The sequence below is a fragment of the Macrobrachium nipponense genome, chromosome 40 (genome assembly GCF_015104395.2).
Source record: "Macrobrachium nipponense isolate FS-2020 chromosome 40, ASM1510439v2, whole genome shotgun sequence".
NCBI classification, from domain to species: Eukaryota; Metazoa; Arthropoda; class Malacostraca; order Decapoda; family Palaemonidae; genus Macrobrachium; species Macrobrachium nipponense.
Window position 1 is genome coordinate 34,490,103 of NC_061101.1, and position 22,500 is coordinate 34,512,602.

Below are 22,500 nucleotides of genomic sequence, written 5' to 3' on the forward strand. Positions count from 1 at the left end.
GAATATAATAATAATAATAAGATAATAATAATAATAATAATAATAATGTGCTCCTGGAAACAGTGCACATAGTAAGAACAGTGATGGACTCCTAAGGAGGCAAGATGCAACCCGGAACACCACAATAGTACAAGTACCACCCAGTCGAATTTGGAGGACTGTGATATACAGGCGCCCCACCCAAAATAAATAAAAAAAAATTATAATAACTTGAGCTTTTGCGAGGTTAAAACCGTGATGTGATTTCTGTCGATAATCTCGCTGGTTTTCACTAACAATAATTAAAAATATAAATAAAACCATTTACGAGTAACTATATCTACACACCCCTATTCTCTCAGCCAAGTTATTCCATGAGGTAGCATCAAGATGATGTGAAATCTTATTTCTAGAAAACAATTCAACCAAATAAAAAGTTGCTGACCATTTCCTATATGTGCATAAAGAAAAGATTGTCTTGTCTTTGGAGCTCCAGAGGAATTTATTTCTGGTGATTACAAATTCATTTCTCGATATAATGTGGGTTCGGATCCCACAATAAGCTGTAGGTCCCGTTGCTAAGGAACTAATTGGTTCCTAGTCACATAAAACAATTTAATCCTTCGGGCCAGCCCTTGGAGACCTGTTAATCAGCTCAGCGGTCAGGTTAAACTAAGATATACTTATTCACTTTGGAGCACGCCCCTCGATACAAGTAAATTGTAATTGCAAAAGGACAAATAGGCGACAGAATGAAAACCTTGAAATACAATGATCCAAACGGAGAGGGAACAAAGGGTGGCCCCTCAACATGAGATAAAACAGTGTGATCAAACGCAAGCAGCGATTTTACAGGTAATAAGAGCTAAGGCATGAGCCCAAAATCTGGCTCACGGCCCTTATTAGATGCTGTGTCAAACCCTTATAGAAATCAAGGTCGGTAGTATGAACTTCCTCACCTTTGGAGAGAAAACTATATAGAGGATGCATATTCTTCCTCAATCAAATGCACTATGCAGTTTTAAAACCATTGTAAGAAAATAGAAGAAAATAAAATACAATCAATGTTAAATATCTAACAGCAAAATTTATTTTGTCACACATTCTCAATATACTATATAAAATAATAGTTAAATATGCTAAACTTACAATACTTTTTAGTCTTCAAGGTTCTTTCGCACAGAGGCGCGTGCGTAACAGAAGCACCTGACAGCAATACCTCAGCTGTCAGAATGAAATCACTAAACAGCTAAACCAATGAAGGGAAACACCCGATCTACGAGAGATCCAAAACACACGTGCACATACATACGCATGTGTGTATTTACCTCTGCACACAATCTATATTCACCCGGGCGCACACGGTGTACCTTGCACATAAAATGTATAAATATCTCTGCCACTGGCCTTATCCCAGTGCCATGTGTGAAATGCCCCCTTGCCAAATGTTAGAATGGCACTTGTCTCGAGTATGTCTCTTTGTGAGAAGTTCTCATCATCGCACAGGCACCCAGGCCCCCTGCTAAGCATCCGCGACTACTCCAATAAACATCTGAGCCTGACAATGACGTCGGTAGGGCTATATCTGCACACCCAACCCATTTATCCCCTACCTAAAGACTATCAAACACACGCACACGCACACACACACACACACACACACACACACACACACACACAACACCATATATATTAGATATATATATATATATATATATATAGGTATGATGTATGATATATATATATATATATATATTAGATAGGACTATATTATATATATATATAGTAGATATTATATACACACACACACACACACACACACACACCACACATACTATCATATATATATATATATATATGGATATATATATATATATAATATGCGTGTGTGTGTGCAACCTTGTGAAATATTATTTCACCAAACACACATTTCACATATAACCTTCGAGCTTAAACCATATTCATTTACAGATAAATTCTACTGACAAGCAAACGGATAAGAATATAGAATTACATAGTAAGCAAATTAAGTATATGTACCATATATGTAAATATATACAGATTTTACGCGAGAAAACTCTTCTCTCCAAAATAGAATTCTAGATTGTCTCTGCAATATCTTACTTTGTTTCCAGTGTAACCTTTCTTTAACATTTTGAAGTGACTGCCGTTTAAACTGGTGTTGCAAATGTCCTCAAAATGTTTTGCAATGGGCAAGAAGAATGGATTTCTAAAATTCCGGTTAAGCGACAGCTAACTTCTGTGTCAACTGCAATGCCGTGAGGAGAGGATTCTCTCAGAGGAGCCTACACAAGTTCATTAGTAACAGGGTATCTAAAACTGTGAACAATCACGGATTCGTAAGCAGGAGGAAATTTCTCTTTATGATTAACGAAACTTTTCCATTTATAATGGTTAGAAAATAAGGTTTGAAAGCTTACTTTTGGGGAAATAATTAAGGAGAACTTTTTTTATTCCTGAGAGAAAAGAGCTATTTACACAATAGCCTAAAACTGGCAGTCCTACATATATATTCTTTTTTTTGTGTTTAAAACTCTTGGGCTCCGGTGCGCATATTTGTTCTAAGAACAGCCTGTTGGTGGGAACGTTTTTTAGGATATTCATTTCATTGTGTACATTCCTTAATTTTAATGTTAGTCTGCAAGGTTTGAAGAGCATGGTAGTAAAGGTGTTGTATTTAAAATCAAAGACAAGAACGAAGTACAGTAGTTACAGAAAAGAGCACATCATTCGACAGTGTTAGAAGGGCTGAGGAGAGGAAGACCTAGAAAGTGTCGGATAGAGGTGAAAGACTTGTTGGAAAGGAAAGATCTTTATATCCAAGAAGTGACAATGCATCAAAGATAGAGATGCACAGAGCAGTGCGCGTGTGTGTGTGTGTGTGTGTGTGTATGTGTGTTGTGTGTGTACGCTGCAGCGGACTTGTATATGTAGCTAAACGAAAGTGAGTGATGCAGTCTCATAGTATTTTCTCTGGAGACACCGCACGTTATGGAAAGAAGTCTAATTTGGAAAAAAAAATTCGTAGTACATACATAGACATAAATAAATAAATAAATACAAACACACACAATTTATATATATAATATATGCATGTGTGTGTATTTATGTGTATGAAGGTAGATATATATATATAATACACAGGTGTGTTTGTATTTATTTGTGTGCATGTATTTATTTTTGTTTGTAGATATACATATACCTATATATATATATATATATTATATAATATATTATATATATATATATATATATATATATATATATATACAGAAATAAACCCATGAACTCATCCCAACGTCCCCCGGCAATAACCATACATAGTTTTAGCCTTAGCACCTAACAAGATTAATTACAGACCTTAACTAAAGTCAGGCACTGCACCTACGTTACTGGCTTAAGTGCATGAGGATAAAAATATCAGTTCCTTGGAGAATGACGTGTTAGGTCATCCTTTCAGCGTGTTATAAATTCGGGGTGAATGGAGAAAACTTAGCACGCCGACCCTGCTATTATAACATATCCACCGCAATAAAATTCATGAACTACACAAATCTACAAAGCTTCCGTAATGTTTCATTCTCACAATAAAAAGAAGGACTGGGAATGATTTTTGATAATGAAAGTATTATTATAACTTTAATTTATCGTTAGTACACAGAAAAACTAAAACTTTCATAAGGGTTATGAAAGTTGAGAATATATATTTCCATCGCAGAAAATCAGCATCGTAATAACTTACTAAGGAAGTTTCCAAAGAATGGAATTTAATGTGAAAAAAAAACCCACATAATTGATCAAATCCTTTTGGGTTATTTTCTACCAATTCCTTCACATATATTTTAGGAATTCTCAAGCTATGGCTTCACCCACGCCTTCCGTTTGTGTGTGTGTATTTGTGTGCAAATTTCACGGTTTCCTTCCTCTTATATAAGCGCTATTATTACCCTTCATTTTACTTGGGGTCCATTAGGACAACGAGCTAAATCGGCACACTGCAATCATGTTCTATTGCAGTCGTTCAGGGGAAGTGACACAAACTGGGGAGCAGGACTACTGCTTCTCGCACATATGTACAGTACTGCATGATGCATGGTGTTACGTTAGTTATAATCTTGCAATAGACATGGGACAAGCTCCTGTGTGTGTATGTGTGTGTGTGTGTGTGTGTGTGTGTGTTTTGGCAATCCGGAAGCCGACTGGGGTACATGGCCAACCGAGGGGGACAAACCTCCTGCCCGTCGTGCATGTGAATGGCCACCTCACGACTTCCTGTGACATATCTGATGATAGACGTACCCGCGAGATGAAAGAAGTGACGAGTAGTAAATGCGAGCGTGCTCATGGGGATTTCAATGAATGGAATATTGCTTATGTTCAAATGTAGGAATGTATCTGCTGGTGGACATGAAAAAAAATCTCCATTGTGAATGTGACCATAGGAAAACATAACGTGTCAAAAATCGGCTTACATGAGTCTTACAGAAATAAGGCATGTTAAAAAAAACCTGCATAGTGATAAAAATGAGAATCGGGCTGCTTTGCATAAAGGAATCTTTCTCACAGAGTTTCCAGCTGCCCATAAATTTGAAGATTACTTACTCAGGTGACCATTACCATTTTCATGACGTCAAGCTTTGGAATTTTTGCTTGCTTCCATTTAAACGTGGACCAATATCTGAAAATTATAAAGGAAAATCAACCGGGCTTCAAGGCAAATCCAGAGGGCTTCACATAAAATAAACAAAACAGATCTAGAGAGCTTCACATAAACAAGACAAATTCAGAGGACTTCACATACAATAAACAAGGCAAATCCAGAGGGCTTCACATGAAATAAACAAGACATCAACGCTAACCAACGAAAATAAAAACGTTAAATTTTCATGGCTCCTTCCTTCCATGATAATTTTTCTAAAAACTCTATTTGGTTGGATTTGTCTCAATATATATAAACAATGAGGGTGGGATTTTTCTGTAACAGGAAAAATAGTTTTTCGTTCTTTATAGGAGAAAGACAAACATATATATATATATATATCTATATATATATATATATATATATATATATTATATATATATATATATGTGTGTGTGTGTGGTGTGTGTGTGTGTGTGTGTAAAACTGAATCACAAAAATATGGAACGTCATGAATATTTAAATAAAGACTTCTTGTCTTTACTTAGCAGAGTCTGCTATGTATAGGACAAGAAGTCGAAAGGCCTTGCAGTTCTCCGTCGTTTCTCTTTCCTTCGTGGAATTTGTCTTTACTTATATATATATATATATAGTATATATATATATATATATATATATATATATATATATATATATATATATATATATATATATATTGTCATGAACCACTCTTGGCTCATCAGGTTCTCAGTTTGAAAATCACACTGGAAGTGGAGAGACCAGGGAGTCCAAAAACGAAACCAGGAGGAGGTAACAAAATAAACCAGCAAAATACCTTATATCTATTTATTCTATTATAAACCCTGTACATATCTATATACATATTTACAGTGAGTTAAGAGTGAGCCAAAAATAATAAAAATGAATAATACAGCAGGGAAACGTAATAAAATAAAACATGTAAATAATCAACCAGGGTCATACAATTGCCCAACATCAGGCTAAACTAAATATATCAAACAAAACACCAGGCCTATACATTGGCCCGACACCATCATGAACAAAACATGTCACTATCAAAATACATGTGAAACATACTTGCCCAACACTAGAGCCATACATCTGTTCAACATACATCATAAATATGAATATTCAAAATAAATACTAGGGTCCAAATACTTGCCCAACACTAGAGCCATAGAACTGCTCAACACACATTATAATAAATAATAACATGAATATTCAAAATCCAGTAGTGACAACATCCATTGTTCCAAGGACGAATCCTCCACAGATGATTATGGTTTAACCATCCTCCAAGCAATAACTCCATATTGAAGGTTCAACTGGCGCTCTCATCAGCAACTCCATACTTTAGATTCAGCTGACGACCTAATCCCCGACCCACAGATCGATCTCCACCTCGAGCTGTAGCGCCTACCAGGTAACCAACACCTGTCTTTGTCTAGCTGTTGATTAGCTGCTGAGCTACCCTTAACTGGTTCAAAAAAGAGCGGGCAGCAAATGTCACCTGGCTTCAACAAAAACAAAAACACAAGAGGGCAGGTAAACAACCAGCAAGTCACTCAAGGCTGTTACACACCACTCGAGTAACAGAAACACCACAATACCTTACAATATATATATATATATATATGTATATATATAATATATATAACATATATATATAATTATATATATATATATGTATGTATGTATACATACATACATACATATATGTATGTATATACTAAGATATATATATATATATATATATATATATATATATATATAGATATATATATACGTATAAACTTTGAAAATCCGGCAAGGATCAACCCGTGCATGACCCTTGTATCGGTAACAAAACCCATCTGAATAAATACGAATGCACAATTCCGACTCGACTGGCCATTTCAAGGCGATAAAATTACGGAGAAAAATAAAAATTAATTAACTTGACATACAGGGGCAATATCCACTAACTAATAGTCTACAAGAGGTAAATAATTCTACATCATGACTATGTCCATTCAGCAACCCTTCCTTCTCCCTGAAGTGGAGACCATCTAATTTTCGCATCAAAGTCTCTCTCTCTCTCTCTCTCTCTCTCTCTCTCTCTCTCTCTCTCTCTCTCTCCCCTCGAACATATGGACGCCATCCTTTCATCGAGGGAGGTGGACATGCATGGGAATACCCGAGGGGAAAACTAATATGGGCACTCCTGCCCTACTGACATTATGAATTAGATGAGGGGAGATTCTTGACCAAGAAGAGGAAATGGCACTCGTGCCATGACGACAAAAATGATGCACAGGTAGCCCCGTGGGTGGGGTGGGGGGGGGGGGGGGGGGAGGTGATGCGTCTCCGCTGATAAATGGATGGGTTAATTTGAGAGAGAGAGAGAGAGAGAGAGAAGAGAGAGAGAGAGAGAGAGAGAGAGAGAAATACCATCAAAATGAAATTATGTTTTATCAGAATTTATTATACAGATCCTAATTATTATAATAATGAAATTATGTTTTTTGGGATGTATCATAATTATACTAAATCATTATAACAATAAAAATATTTTTCAGAATTTATCATAATGATTCTAATTCATTATGGTAATGAAATTGTTTTTTCAGAATTTATCATAATGATACTATATCATTATAATAATGAAATTATGTTTTACGGAAATTAGTATGCTGATAATTATTATGAAATTACGTTTTTCACAATTTTATTATACTGATACACTACATTATCATGATAATGAAATCATGTTATTCAGAATTTATCATACTGATACTTATTGTAATAATGAAGTTATGTCATTCAGAATTTATTACAATGATACTGGTTTTTACATGAAACGTCTATCGAAGCCCAGAGCATGTTCATTTATGATTCAAGAACGTGAATACTATACCGTGTCTCATCACATTTATGATTCAATTGCTTGCATATGCAGTACTTCATCACCTCATGGCTTATTATCCATTCTAGCACTGAAAAGATTCCAACATTATGGCTCTGAACTTTTGCTGTTGTAAAACCTTCAACTGTCTCTCTACTACTTTATCACAGTTTGCCCATTTCCCAGTCAGCATAATCCAACTGTTTTTAGACAGTTATTTCAAGGCTTAGGTTATTCCACCTTTAGTATCGTCTTGGAAATTCCCCATATTTTTGGACTCAGTTGGACCAAATATTTTTTCCTGCTAAAATGTCAATGGCACTGAGAGGATTTGGGGGAAGCTTAACATTCAGATTAGATACAGTCGTACAGAGTCAAAAAGCAACACGTTCAATACAATGTACTGACATGTCTCTCGACATTAATACATGTCACTGGGAACATCTCACCCAACCATTAAATATCTTATGTACACTATACAGTAGTTTATAAAACCATTCAGTCACTACAAAAATTATTCTAGCAATGATAACTAGAACTAGAATTTAGGCCGGAGGCCAAGCACTGGGACCTGAGGAGGTCATTCAGTGCTGAAACGGAAATTGACAGTAAAAGGACTGAAAGGTGTAACAGGAGGAAAACCTCGCAGTTGAACTAGGCAAAAATTGTTAGAAGAGGATGAAAAGTAAAATGGAAGAAAGAGAATATGAACGGAGGTACAGTGAAAGGAATGATAACTGAAGGGATGAGTGTGACACATTCAGGGACGATTCTTATGTCTGTAACTGACCGAGTAAAATGTCACTCACTGAACACCCTATCTTTCTGTAAGCATCAGTTTGGTGTTTCCTAACGTGATCAGAGTTCCTCGTTGGACGAGTTGGTAACTTGCTCGACTACCGATCTCCGGGTACGGGTTCGATTCCCCCGGCTCTGCCAACAAGGAATCAGAAGAATTTATTTCTGGTGATAGCAATTCATTTCTCGATGAGGTTCGGATCCCACAATAAGCTGTAGGTCCCGTTGCTAAGAAACCAACTGCTTTCTAGCCACGATGAAAATATCTAATCCTTCGGGTCTGCCCTAGGAGAGCTGCTTAACCAGCTCAGTGGTCTGGTAAAACTAAGATATGCTTAACTTAACTAACGTGATTATTCAAGAAATTATGACAACATTCTACCAAGTCACTAATTTGGAATCAAACGAGTCTTTATAATCGAATCAGTCTATTATTAGTTAATTAATGTAGTGTCTCAGTGACCCAAATACTTCTTACTGTTTTAGTTTATTATATTCCTAAAAGAATGACCAAAAGGGGGACCTCTTATTACTATAACCGTAACTTGCAGCCTCTTATTTCTGACTGGTGGGTTTTATCACTTTTAATACCCCAAAAGTCTCTAGCTCTTTGACCAAATCATAAAAAGGGGAGAATCAGTTTTTAATAACGTTATTTATGAGAGAGAGAGAGAGAGAGAGAGAGAGAGAGAGAGAGAGAGAGACCACATGGCAGGAAAGAGACAAATTAAAAGACCCATTTCCTGGTGTCATTCCGTATTAAAAATAAAAGTGCTGAGAAGGGAGGCAAGAGCAGTATCGCTGGCAGTGCATAATCAGATAGGGTATCTTACCATTACCGGAGGCATCACGACTCTGTCGCTGCTATATTTAAATAAGTCTATTCGCTTCCAATAAATGCCGGGGTCAATTACCACATAGGCATAAACACACATACGTACATACGCGCACGCACACACACACACACATATATATATATTTATCAAATCCACGAATAAAATAGAAACGATGAAAGTTAGCAAGGCCTTTCGATTTCTTGTCCGTTACATAACAGAGTCTGTTAAGTATAGCACAAGAAGTCGAAAGTCATCGCAAAACTCCACCCTTTCTCTTTCCTTCGTGGAATTTGTCTTTACATATTCATCAAGTTCCATATTTTCGTGATTCATATACGTTGTATATATATATATATAATATATATATAATATAATATATATATATATGTGTGTGTGTGTGTGTGTGTGTGTGTGTGTGTGTGTGTGTGTGTGTGTGTGTGTGTGTAGAATCTACTGGTCACCTCTTTTACCAGATACATATGAAATTGTAATAGCCACAATGCCCTCTTAACTTCTTGAATTCTTTGTTCTTTTTGGATACGCTTGTCACTACAAAGCCTGAAGATCCAAGTTCAAAGAAATATGAAGAAGAAATTATGATGTCTGGTCCTGGTTCTTTGGACTTGGATCTTCAAGCTTTGTAGTAACAAGCGTATCCAAAAAAAGAGCGAAGGATTCAAGAAGTTATGAGGGCATTGTGGCTATTACAATTTCATGTATATATATATATATATATATATATATATATATATATATATATATATATATATATATATATATATATATATATCGAGCTACAATGGCCTTTAATATCTAATTCGCTCTACCTCGGAATTATATTTCCATATATGCTTAACCGAAGGGGAATTTTTTCTCGATAATAGACTTGCCTGGACCCGGGCGCGAACCCATGGAGCCTTTTCAAATCCAGGAACGTCAGTGAAGCTTTTACCTACTACACCATTGTAGCTCGATATATGTAAATGAATCACGGAAATGTGATATGACCTAACATATATATATATATATATATATATATAGTATATATATATATATATATATATATATATATATATATATATATATATATTGTATTCCTTATAAAGAATATGATAAGATTTATATAGCCAACTTCTTAAGTATTAAAATGCGATGCTCACAGCAGAAATATGTCATTTCAAGAGGCTTAACGAATAATGGAACTGTGGATCATTGGCTCAAGACAGGCCACGCCATTAACTGGAATATGGCATCGATAATCCACATGGTCAGTGACCAAAGGAAAAGGAATCTGTTGGGGTCCATTTTTATTGAAGCCGCGTCAACGAGAAATATAAATCCCCACTCTGGATTAGCTCTTGGTCCTCTTTCCATGCCTTTTTCGTTCAAAGAACATTCTGCTAAGATCAACAAACTGTAACCCCGCCTTCTCTTTGTATAAATAAGCCTGTCAGCCTCTCCTTGGTTCAGTGTGAACTTGAAAATGTAGAAATAAACTACGAATTTACTTGTTAAAAATCCCCAGTTTCCATCACCTTCTAATGTGGACTTAAGGATATATGTGTATGTATATAAATAAACATAATATACATAAACATATATACAATAAAATGTATACTCTATATATATATATATATATATATATATATATATATATATAGAATATATATATATATATATATATATATATAATTTTATATATATATATATTGTAATGAACTAATGCTTAAAACTTTGATCCAAGATTACTTTTCACTAACATAAAACTCTTTGACTGTCTCCCCAACATCAAATTAAATCATGGCGAAATGCCTGGGAATATATAAATTTAAGCAGAAAAATATAAAAAGAAAAGCCCTCCCACGTCTTATAACTTCAATATTTGAACAAACTTGTTCTGTTATACATCTCTTTCAGGTTGAATTACAACTATATTGCGGTCTTACTCTTTTGTCTCGTTTTACTCCTCGTTACCCAGGTATTTTTACATACCTCCATCCAATAGATTGCTTCAACTATTTATTTCATTTATGCCTCGTAGTGACTGAAGGCCTTGGCGTATTAATGAACAAATTCACTTAGGATACGGAAAGCACAGGGCCACGATGTGAACTGGAAGTCATACACCAAGGTAACTTGAAAGAATATCGTAATTATAGTCATTCCAACTACATGATTTTGATGAGAAAAAAGGAAGGAGTTCATGACATGAATAAAGATGAACACGCTGAATTTTGTGATGTGCAGTAGTGTACGGATTTCAAAAATTTATCCCCATAGCTCTTGTTGAATACGATTAGGCTTTTGACAGTCCAAAGATCAATATCATGGGAGATCCTGCGTCACAAAGGCATATCTGTTCAGTTTGTAAAGTTAACTGAAACTGCACATAAATCACGCTATTGTAAAGTTAATGTTGATGGAGTTTTGTCAAGTGATTTTGCAATAAACAGTGGGATGCTAAAGGGGGATGTTATGTAACCTTTCGTATTTGTTCATCTCAAGGATTTTAAAATTTAAAAAGTGGGCGGGGATGGAGGTTTAGACTGGAGTACAAACATGAACTTGGAGTGTGCAATCTATGCTGTTTTATTATCCATAAACCACAAGATTTACATAGCTGCTTTATAGAATGCGCCCTATCTAGAGGTGAGATTCAAGATAATTAATTCTAAGAACAAGAAATGAGGACATGGGTATGCACAAAGGACTGCAATATGCCTAGTTTGTACTTGTTAGGAGTATGACGGAGACCATGATGTACATAATTTTTATTTATTTATTCTTTTTTAAGTTAGTGTTACCAGACTATTATTTCAATTTCAAGCTTCTCTCTTCTCTTCTTTAGCAAGGGAAAAGGAATAACACGACTTATCACGTGACCAAAGCAACACGCCCTCGTAATATTCATAGGACGTATCGATGAAAAACTCCGCTAGGTAACTGTTGCATCATTCATTGAATATACATAAGACTATCATTAGTGTATACATGACGTCATCTAGATAAGACTACACAGGTTAACCAAAGTCTCAAAAAAAAAATATTGGAAATCAATGCTTTGACAAGTCCTCATAACCATCATAAGTAAGTGGACAGAGAGAGAAAAAGGAATCAATAACGACAAATCTTATCCAAACACCAACGATTCTATGGTCACAAAGGTTGAAAAGGACAATAAAGAAGTAAAAAATACGCCGAAGTTTCTTTGGCGCAATAACAGTTTTCTGCACAGCGTATAATGCTGTATGAAACTCTCAGCCAAGGTCCAGTGGTCGCCTGTGTTGCTGGCAGCTGTAGCGGTGCCAGACGCACGATCATGGCTAACTTTAATCTCCAATAAAATAAAAACCGTATACTGCGGCAAGAGGGCTGCAATTTGGTATATTTGATGACTGGAGGGTGGATGATCAACATACCAATTTGCAGCCCTCTAGCCTCAGTAGTATTTAAGATCTGAGGGTGGACAGAAAAAGTGCGGACTGACAGCCAAGCCATCTGAATAGTTTTCTTTTACAGAAAACTAACACTCAACCTCTGATGCCGTAAACTACTTTGTTGTTTTACCAGGGAAGTTATTCCAAAGAACTATAGAACACAACTGATCTGCAAACTGCGGACATCAAAATTTCGTACTCTTTAATCAAATTAGGACATCAACCACAGCATAAACTGGAATACACCACCAACTGAGTTTATAGTACTAGCCGGATCAAAAGTTACATGTTTGATACTTTCTGTACTGTGAATAGAAAAATCATTGACTTCTTGATGCTTGTCTTATTGCCAGCCCGAAAGTTATAAATTTTTTAGTCTTCCCCGCTCGTCGATTGTAGTTTAAGTCTTCCTATATAATAGCTACACAAGTCATCCTCTTCTTGCAGTTCGAAATTCTATCAAAAATTACATTAGTTTTAATGCTTATTTTACTCTCAATTCATAATTATGCTTGAAACTGGCATCATGAAGAGACAAAAATTACTTTACCATCGGGTAGGGAACCCAGCAGCTATGACTTATACAAAATCTATTTTGAGAAAGATGGTTACTCCAACATACATGAGACAAATGGCCTTATCAGTTGTGTTCCATATGCCTAAATACATAATCCTCTTTCTCTCAGTATAATCCTCTTAACAATACGATCCTCCCTCGTGTATCTGAACACGAGGGCGCTTTCTTCCTCTACGTCTAACGTCTGGTACAAGTTCTTATCTGGTCTGCAATATAATAGAAGCGCTCTCTCTCTCTCTCTCTCTCTCTCTCTCTCTCTCTCTCTCTCTCTCTCTCCTAACCCTGGTTGTCTGTAATGATTCAAAAGTGAATTAGGAGATGAGCTCTCTCTTTAACTGACTGATCGGTTACACAGGTTATAGGTTATCAACGCAAAAAATTAATATTTGTGCTCTCTCTCTCTCTCTCTCTCTCTCATATCTTAATTTTGTTTAGTACGTATAAGATGTGAAGAGCAAGACTCTCTCTCTCTCTCTCTCTCTCTTTGAAACTACTACTATATTTCATTTCTGTCTCGTCCATATATGTCGAGCGAAAACGCTCTCTCTCTCTCTCTCTCTCTCTCTCTCTCTCTCCTCTCTCTCTCTCTCTCTCTCTCTTTTGAAACTACTACTATATTTCGTTTCTGTCTCGTCCATATAAGATATGGACGAGCGAAAGCTCTCTCTCTCTCTCTCTCTCTCTCATATTACTACATATCTTAATTTTGTTTAGTACGTATAAGATGTTAAGAGCAAGACTCTCTCTCTCTCTCTCTCTTGAAACTACTTCTATATTTATATCTGTCTCGTCCATATAAGATATGACGAGCGGAAAGCGCTCTATCTCTCTCTCTCTCTCTCTCTCTCTCTCTCTCTCTCTCTCTCTCTCTCTTTTTGAAACTACTACTATATTTCATTTCTGTCTCGTCCATATAAGATATGACGAGCGAAAGCTCTCTCTCTCTCTCTCTCTCTCTCTCTCTAGTCTAAATATAAAGCTGGCGACACACAAACACGAAACTCTGCCATCACTCAGGAGGAACCTTACTCTAAACTGAAGAAATATTATTTCTTCCCATTTTTGCCGCTGTTTTACCCCCACCTTTTTGCCCGGCCATTTTTAGACAGCCCCAAGGTCACCCGATTTTAAACAGTCAACCTCCTTTTATCTTTTTCGTTTCCCAGCTAGAGAGGTATTTCTTAGAACCTTCGGTTATGACAACAACCTTCGCTCAACACCGTTACTGTGAACTTAACAGTCTCTTTTAATCAGTGTCATCGTTAAACGACTTTTAGTTATTTCATTTTCCTTCAAGAACAAATCCTGGTGAGCCATTCAAGTTTAGAAATGTGGCTCGTCGATTATAATCAAATAACAGTAATAAATCCCAGAAATGAAAAAATCGTGTTATGTATACTAAGATTGGCGTCGCAACACCTATAGGTTACTTGCTGTTGAAAAACACATCTAAATCTAGTTCTTTTCTTTCACATCCAAACGCCAGATTTCAGCGTTAAACCTTGAGACCCGATTTGAGAATGGTCGGTCACGCAAGCTTCCCCTTTATTCATCAACAACAAAACAACCTCTTGACATTTCCGATGTGACAAACGATATTGAAGGATAAAGAACCTTTGTCCAAATGCCATGGAAATGGCAAAACGTTTTGAAGATGATACAGTGATGCGTCCTCCTCCTACAATAGAAATACCCTCGAAGGAACTCGAGGTTCTTCGTTTTATAACAGTACCGTTCATATTCAAACGAATGTTACGAGGTAAATCTACATGAACTACCTAATATATGTTTGTGGCGATTTCTCTCTTCTTTCCACACACATAAATGGGCACCGTCTAAAATAGTGTCAGCTGGGTACCCGTAGGCATCAGAAAAGAAGCAGACCTATTTGGGTGACAACTATAGAATGGGAAGGTGGAAATGAGTGAGGGGGTTTAGAAGATGAAGCAACAGGAAAGACAAGTGGAGGAATTTCACACAGGCCTTTTGCATCACGCGGCGCTGGAGATGATGAGACATACATACATCAATACATATATACATGAGCATATATATATATATATATATATATATATATATATATATATATATATATATATATACAAATAACATATATATATATATATATACATACATACACATAGATATATATATATATATATATATATATATATATAAATACACACACATATATACACATATATATATACCTATATATATATAGTATATATATAATAATAATTATATTTATGATTATAATATATTACAATACATTATCTTTCACTTAAGCTAAATAAATGATCAGCTGTATCTTCAACCACTCATTGCCTCACCATTACATCAGTCAGCTGTGATTCTCCAACGTGACTTAAATGCAAAGGTAGGACACACTCGGAATTTGAAGTCTTGTTTGTTGGGACTACGCGGTTTTCGAAAAAGAGGAAATTGAGATTAAATTAAAAATTTGCTAAATTATGTGCTAGAACAGAGTAGATGGGAGAGCAAGCTGACTGATTTGATGGAGAGACGATGAGTGGCTGGAGATACAGCTGATCATTATTTAATTGAAGTGAAAGATAATGCAGAGATCATGTGGCAGCAAGAGTATTTAATTAAGACCAGTGCGTCTGATAATAAGGAAGTGAGAAAATAGATCTGGTTAGAGTTAACGAAACAGAGGTAGTAGGTATACATGAGGAGTAGTATGTAAAATTCTTGATTGGGGTTACAGGAATAGCGCATTGTTTGATGGTTGATGGAAGAATTAAAAACCTTATAAGTGTCAAGGGGAGGCAATGTGGAGGGTGTTGATGAGGTATGGTTAAGAATTAACTTTTTTATGATGGAAGCAAACCATACGTTAGAATGTTTAAAGGGGAGAGAGTCTGGTTCGGCATGATAAGTGGTCTGAAAGCAGGGTGTGTTTTTGCTCTTAAGCTGCATATCAAAAGAAAAGGTAGTTTAACATATTTCCACTTTTAAAAGAGAGAATATTCTTTTTGCAAGAAATGGATGTAGTTTAAACTATTAACTCTTTTAAAATACTTTTCACAACACCAGTAGACATTTTAAAATAAATCGAATTAAGAAAACTCACTTAGGAACCTGACAACCAACGGGAAAAACTTATAAAGGATAAATTATCACCATAAACCGAAAAATACCGAATTAAAAAAGGGAAATTATATAAAAAAAACAAAAAAACTTCCAAGGACCGATGTCTGAAAGTTACAAAACGCCGATTTATTTTTCCATGCAAACTGCACTGGAACAAGTAATCTAGATACCTATATTTGAAGATGAGAATATATTTTACCAACCACCGTTTTAGTTAATGCAGGCCTGTTTTGCCAATCCAAATAGCCATTCCTTACGTGTAAATCAATGAATGAAAACAGATTACTTACCTAAACGGTGAAAGTGGCGTGCTCGCTCTGCTACGAGGGAATGTGTTAAAACTTACTGAAAAGAGAAATTTAAAATAATTTTTATTACAAACCATAAGAACCCACAGTGTTAGCCCATTATTTTGGCTAAAAATGGGTGAAAATAACATTTACAATACTGATAACGAAAACATCAAAGCTTCTGTATCATTTCCTATCTAAATAACACGAACAGCTATTTTTCATTCTTCCGAATTTCATATAACCATCGTAGCTTCCAAATACTATTAAAGCCTTATTTTCTCATCACAGGAAATTCCACCAACTATTGCTATTTTTCCCTAATACTGCCATTAAAAACCTCTCATTCTATTTACTTAATCTACAACCTTTCGACTTTATGGTCTGCCATTGACAGTTTTTCCTCATCACTGGAATATTCGAAAATTTTATGCAACTAGTCAAAGGAAAACTTTAATTGATAATAAAAAATAACACTGATAAAACATTAAAACAAGTTCACACCTCGATCAGAGAGGAATGACACATTCATATGATGGATGACGCTGTAAACACTTTCCCAAAACGAGACGAAAATGCTCAAAATTATTTGACGGTGCTTTTCGAAACATACAAGCGACGATTAAACCATAAACCTTTCATATTAAAGCCTTGATTCTCGCTACCTTTACTACTCGTTCTTCTTCAAACACTTTTCCAACGGAAATATAGGCCAGTAACACACACACACACACACACATCCACACATATATGTATATATATATATACATATATTCATATTTATACATAGTATAAATAGATAGTATATAGATTTTATATATATAAATATATATACTTATACATATTCATACATGAATATATTATATATATATATATATATATATATATATATATATATATATATATATATATATATATATATATATATATATATACTATATATATATATATATATAACTTTGAAAAACAGGACATTTGCTGAAATGTCAAAAGTTACTTTGGACTTTATTCTTTGTTAATTCATGCGCCTACAACAGCCTAATCCATTCAAAATACAGATGAAAAACACCAGTAACCTAGAGAGAGAGAGAGAGAGAGAGAGAGAGAGAGAGAGAGAGGAAGTCTTACGGCACAGAGCAAGCAAAACAGCTGTACAGGCAAGCCAACCAAGGTTTATTAATAAAGAGCAAAGCTTTTGTCTCAGCAGGGTCCGGGAAACAGGTGCACGAGACATATACATTGCAACGGCCCAGTTTGCAAGGAGTCATGGCGCTTAAAACTTGGTTGCCTAACCTGAAGAGAAATAGACAAGCCTGACTACTTCTTGCACCCGGCATCAAAGCTCAGTAATCACACTGCAAGCCATCGCCAACGCCCGGCGAACAAATTATTCGTCCTTGTTAACGTCTTCACCTTAATCCTTTGCCTGATCACTTATACTGCAACGATGTGCCACCCTGAATCTAAACGTAGTCACTTATGAGGCAAGGACGCGTCATGGCAAGATGCTTTTCCTCTCGATTATTTTGACCTTTAGTTCTGAAATTTTTTTTTTTTTAACAAACTACAATAAAGTACATATATTCGTCTTGCAAATGACACCAAAATGAGTACTGACACAGCTTAATACAGCTTTGGGTCTGGGACGGGCAGATATCGTACAGGCATAACTGAACTGTGCAATTATACTTACTTCCAATTCATGCTCTGAGAGAAAATTAACAAAATTATATATATATATATTATATATATATATATATATATATATATATATATTATATATATATATATATGTGTGTGTGTGTGTGTGTGTGTGTGTGTGTGTATATATATATATAAGTAAATCAGGATTCTTGGTCACTAGGAGTGGTAAATAAGATTTTGTGAACATGAATAAGATGAGATTCCATGATATTCTTGGAATATCATGGAATATAATATTATATAACATACATAAATAATATATATATATATATATATATATATATATATATATAAATATATATATATATATATATATATATATATATATATATATATATATATATAGATAGATAGATAGATAGATAGATAGATAGATAGATAGATAGTGGGTGTGCGCATATCTGTGCCTATTCTCATACATACACAGCACATACATAACGCAAATGTATACATATAAATAGGTACGACAGGTAGCGAGAGCAGCTAACTTGGAATGTTGCCACGATGACAAATTGTATGCCGCGGGAGGCACAGCCGATACGACCCAAGTTCCTTTTGTGTAAACGATCACAGGCATCTCCTTCGCTCCGTCTCTCCCGTGAAAGAGGAGCCACGCGCCTCTCATCGCTGTGTTGCGATGCTGGATGATATCGGTAGTGGTATTCCCTTAAACGTTTATTTTCTCTTGGCTGATTGTTTCAGTTCTCTGTAAAAGACAACCATTGAGATGGCTATTTGTCTGCTCCTCGGCACTTTTTCTGTCCACCCTCTGAACTTAAAAACTACCAAGGCTAGAGGGCTGCAAATTGTTATGTTGAGAATCCACCCTCCAATCATCAAACATACTAAATTGCAGCCCTCTAGCCAAGTTTTTCTTTTATTTAAGGTTAAAGTTAACCATGAACGTGCGTCTGGCATCGCTAAAGTTCCAACAATACAGGTCAGGACCAGGCCGCGACTGAGAGTTTCATACAGCATTATACACTGTACAGAAACCTTGATTGCACCGAAGAAACTTCGGCACTTTATTATTTTTTTTTTAATAAATAGCGTCGCGACAACTATGGTTCTCTCACAATTATGTGATTGGTTAGAGTCAGTTTAGTTAATTCACTTTAATACGTGGCCCTCTTCGGATATCTAAAAACAATTCAACATTTCTAAAGGAGCAACAGATCATTAGAAGCAAGAGATGATTATCAGCAAGATATCATTAAATTGTCAGTTGGTTTTAGCCACAATTGCCTACTTGGGGTCACAAAATCATGGGTTAACGATGTTGAAGTTAACGACTCAATTTAAAGGAGAATTCACAGTACAAGTTTCCCGTGTATCATTCTAGAAAGAATAAACATAAAAGACTCGCTTATACTGAATACGATATTATTCAATTTTCAACAAATGGAAGAAATGCTTCATACAGTGTACAATGTAGACACCCTTCATAGTAGAAGAATAGAAATCTTAAGTTCAAGAAAATTCCTCTTATATAAGTCAATGTTGGCTTTCCAATATCGAAAGAAACAACTCGCAAACCACAAAACCGGTGGAGTTTCACAGCATCTAAAAATTGATAATGACTGATATAGATATCATGAAGAAAAACCAATTGTCCATCTAAGAGAGAGAGCAAGGAGAAATGGAGTAAACATAGATGTTGTGAACAGCATTATTGGCCTACATAAACCTAAACTTTAACCCAGTCACAATGGTTATCGTTTCAGGATTATCTTACAAATGCAATCCAATCATACGTGCTCTCATTTGCCTACAGGAGAAAGACGATAAACACCGAGTTTATTATAGTCTGAGGCGTCCTTGAGAGCAGACTTCCTTGAGAGAAGACTTTCACAAATGAGGAAGCAGCACAGGCAGCAGACACGCGTCCATTTAAAGAAAGTGAGGCTCCACTTTCCTTAGAGAGATCAATTTATCTCTCCAAGGATTTCCTTTTCACCCCTCAGCCTTGAGGCCCAGTTAGCCAACAAGAATTCCACCCCTTAATAAAAACATACACAGTGTCTGTACATACTGAATAAACAAACCGTGACGGTAATAGTGAAATTTGGAAGCGCTCTACCTTAGATTTAACGAATTAAATGTCTAAGAATGTCAAAGCTGTAATTGTTGCAAGTGAATCGAATCTCAGAAAGTTTAAGTACAAGCAATTTACTCCGTGTACACTGAACATAAACAGCAAAACTGACTAGTTTAAAGCAAAACCGCTACAAAGAGATAAGCATAAGGGATCTGAGTGGACTTACCTTCCATAATATGACCTAATCATTCTTACTAAGGGTGCTTCTCACTGCACTAAAACGTACCTTAAAACACACCTCGGCAACGTAATTTTACTTGTCATAAACAGGTTAGGTGTAGAACGAGTCTTTGGTAAATGGTGGATAATCGTATGAAGCACACTGGTTAGGACAACCAAAAAGTCGTTGACTAGTATTCAACCTGTATTGGGTGTCTGTGCGACAAGTTGCCGACGTGTGCTTATGCCGAGCTTTACTGCTGGGTGGAGTCATACTTATGAAGACATGATGTGTAGCTATACAAAGTGGCTACAGCACTGCTGAAAAAATGAACCAATCACAAAAGGAAAAGGGTTAAGAAATTGCTACAACAGACAAACTAATCTGATGATCGACGAGGACTTTGAGCCAGAAACTGAAACAGATCACCTGAGTACAGCATCACTTGGATGCTGAGAATTCTCTCTTGCTGTATAGTTCAAGGAAGGTGCAATGCTCCCTGTTACTCACTGTATAAGTTCACTCGCACGGCAAAGAACGAAAATAAACGAGCAAATGAGATACTCTAAAAGAGTAATATCAGAATAATAACAACCATTAATTCATAATCAGAGTACTGCTATGCTATATCTGTCCCATACCGATGCCCGACCACTTCCCTCTTAAAATACTGCTGCTGATGAACTGTTCTTTGTTCTTCAAGTAAAAAACTATGATAGTTTTTTTAAGGATAACAACTTTTATTTAGTATGAAAGCTGTGGGCAGGTCATACATGACCAAAAACCTTGTTGTCACCTGAAGTGGTTCACTGATGGAGTCTGTATACCAAAAATGATGCCTTTGCCTCTAAAAGCTCTAAAGATGTGTCAAAGGGTCGAGCTGAGTTAGAAATCTACGGGCTTTGGACCCATGACGTCACTTTTTGTAATTTGTTACATATAATCAAATAAACAAGGAAAGTGCACACTGATAGACAGAACGACATAACAGACAGACAATCTCGTTTCACGTTCATTTAGACATATATACCTTTGAGCAAAATTTGACCGAAATAGGAGGAGTTGTGATGGCAAAGTAAGATAATAGACACGCTAGTGGAAATAAACTGAGATAAAAACCACTCTCTGATTTTGTCAGCAAGGCATTACTATTGCCCTACGTGCAAACAAAGAAAAATACTAAATGATCTTTGAGTATTACCAGCCAGGTAACCATAAAAAAATGTACTAACGTGTAGACTTACATCCAACTATGCTGGCCTTTATTGATTTATTCACTCTTGTAAATGTTTTATTCTATTTTTTTTATTTTTCTTTCAATATAAATACGATTTTACTTGATGGAAAGACGCCACCACGTATTACCGTAAATAGCGGAATTATCAGTGCACTTAGTTTGGGTGTCTCTCCGCTCTTTCACACTTATGTAATATATCTTGTCATGGACAAAAACAAATTTACACTTTATATACATACATATATAGTCTATATATATCGAACTACAAATGTCCTTTAATATCTAATTCGCTCTACCTCGGAATTAATATATTTTCATATATGTTTAACCGAGGGGGAATTTATTAAGCGATAATAGAATTGGCGATCGACAGACGCGAACCATCGACCTCTCAATTCCAGGACTGGCAGTGGTGGCGGGGTGGTCTGGGGCTTCACTGCCAGTCCTGGAATTGAGAGGTCGATGGTTCGCGTCTGCCGATCGCCAATTCTATTATCGCTTAATAAATTCCCCCTCGGTTAAACATATATGAAAATATATTAATTCCGAGGTAGAGCGAATTAGATATTAAAGGACATTTGTAGTTCGATATATGTATATGAATCACGGTAATGTGATAGTCTATATGTGTAAATGAAATTCATTCCAATCATGATAAAATATTCAACAAAATATTCACGTTTTTAGCAGACCATGCACTTG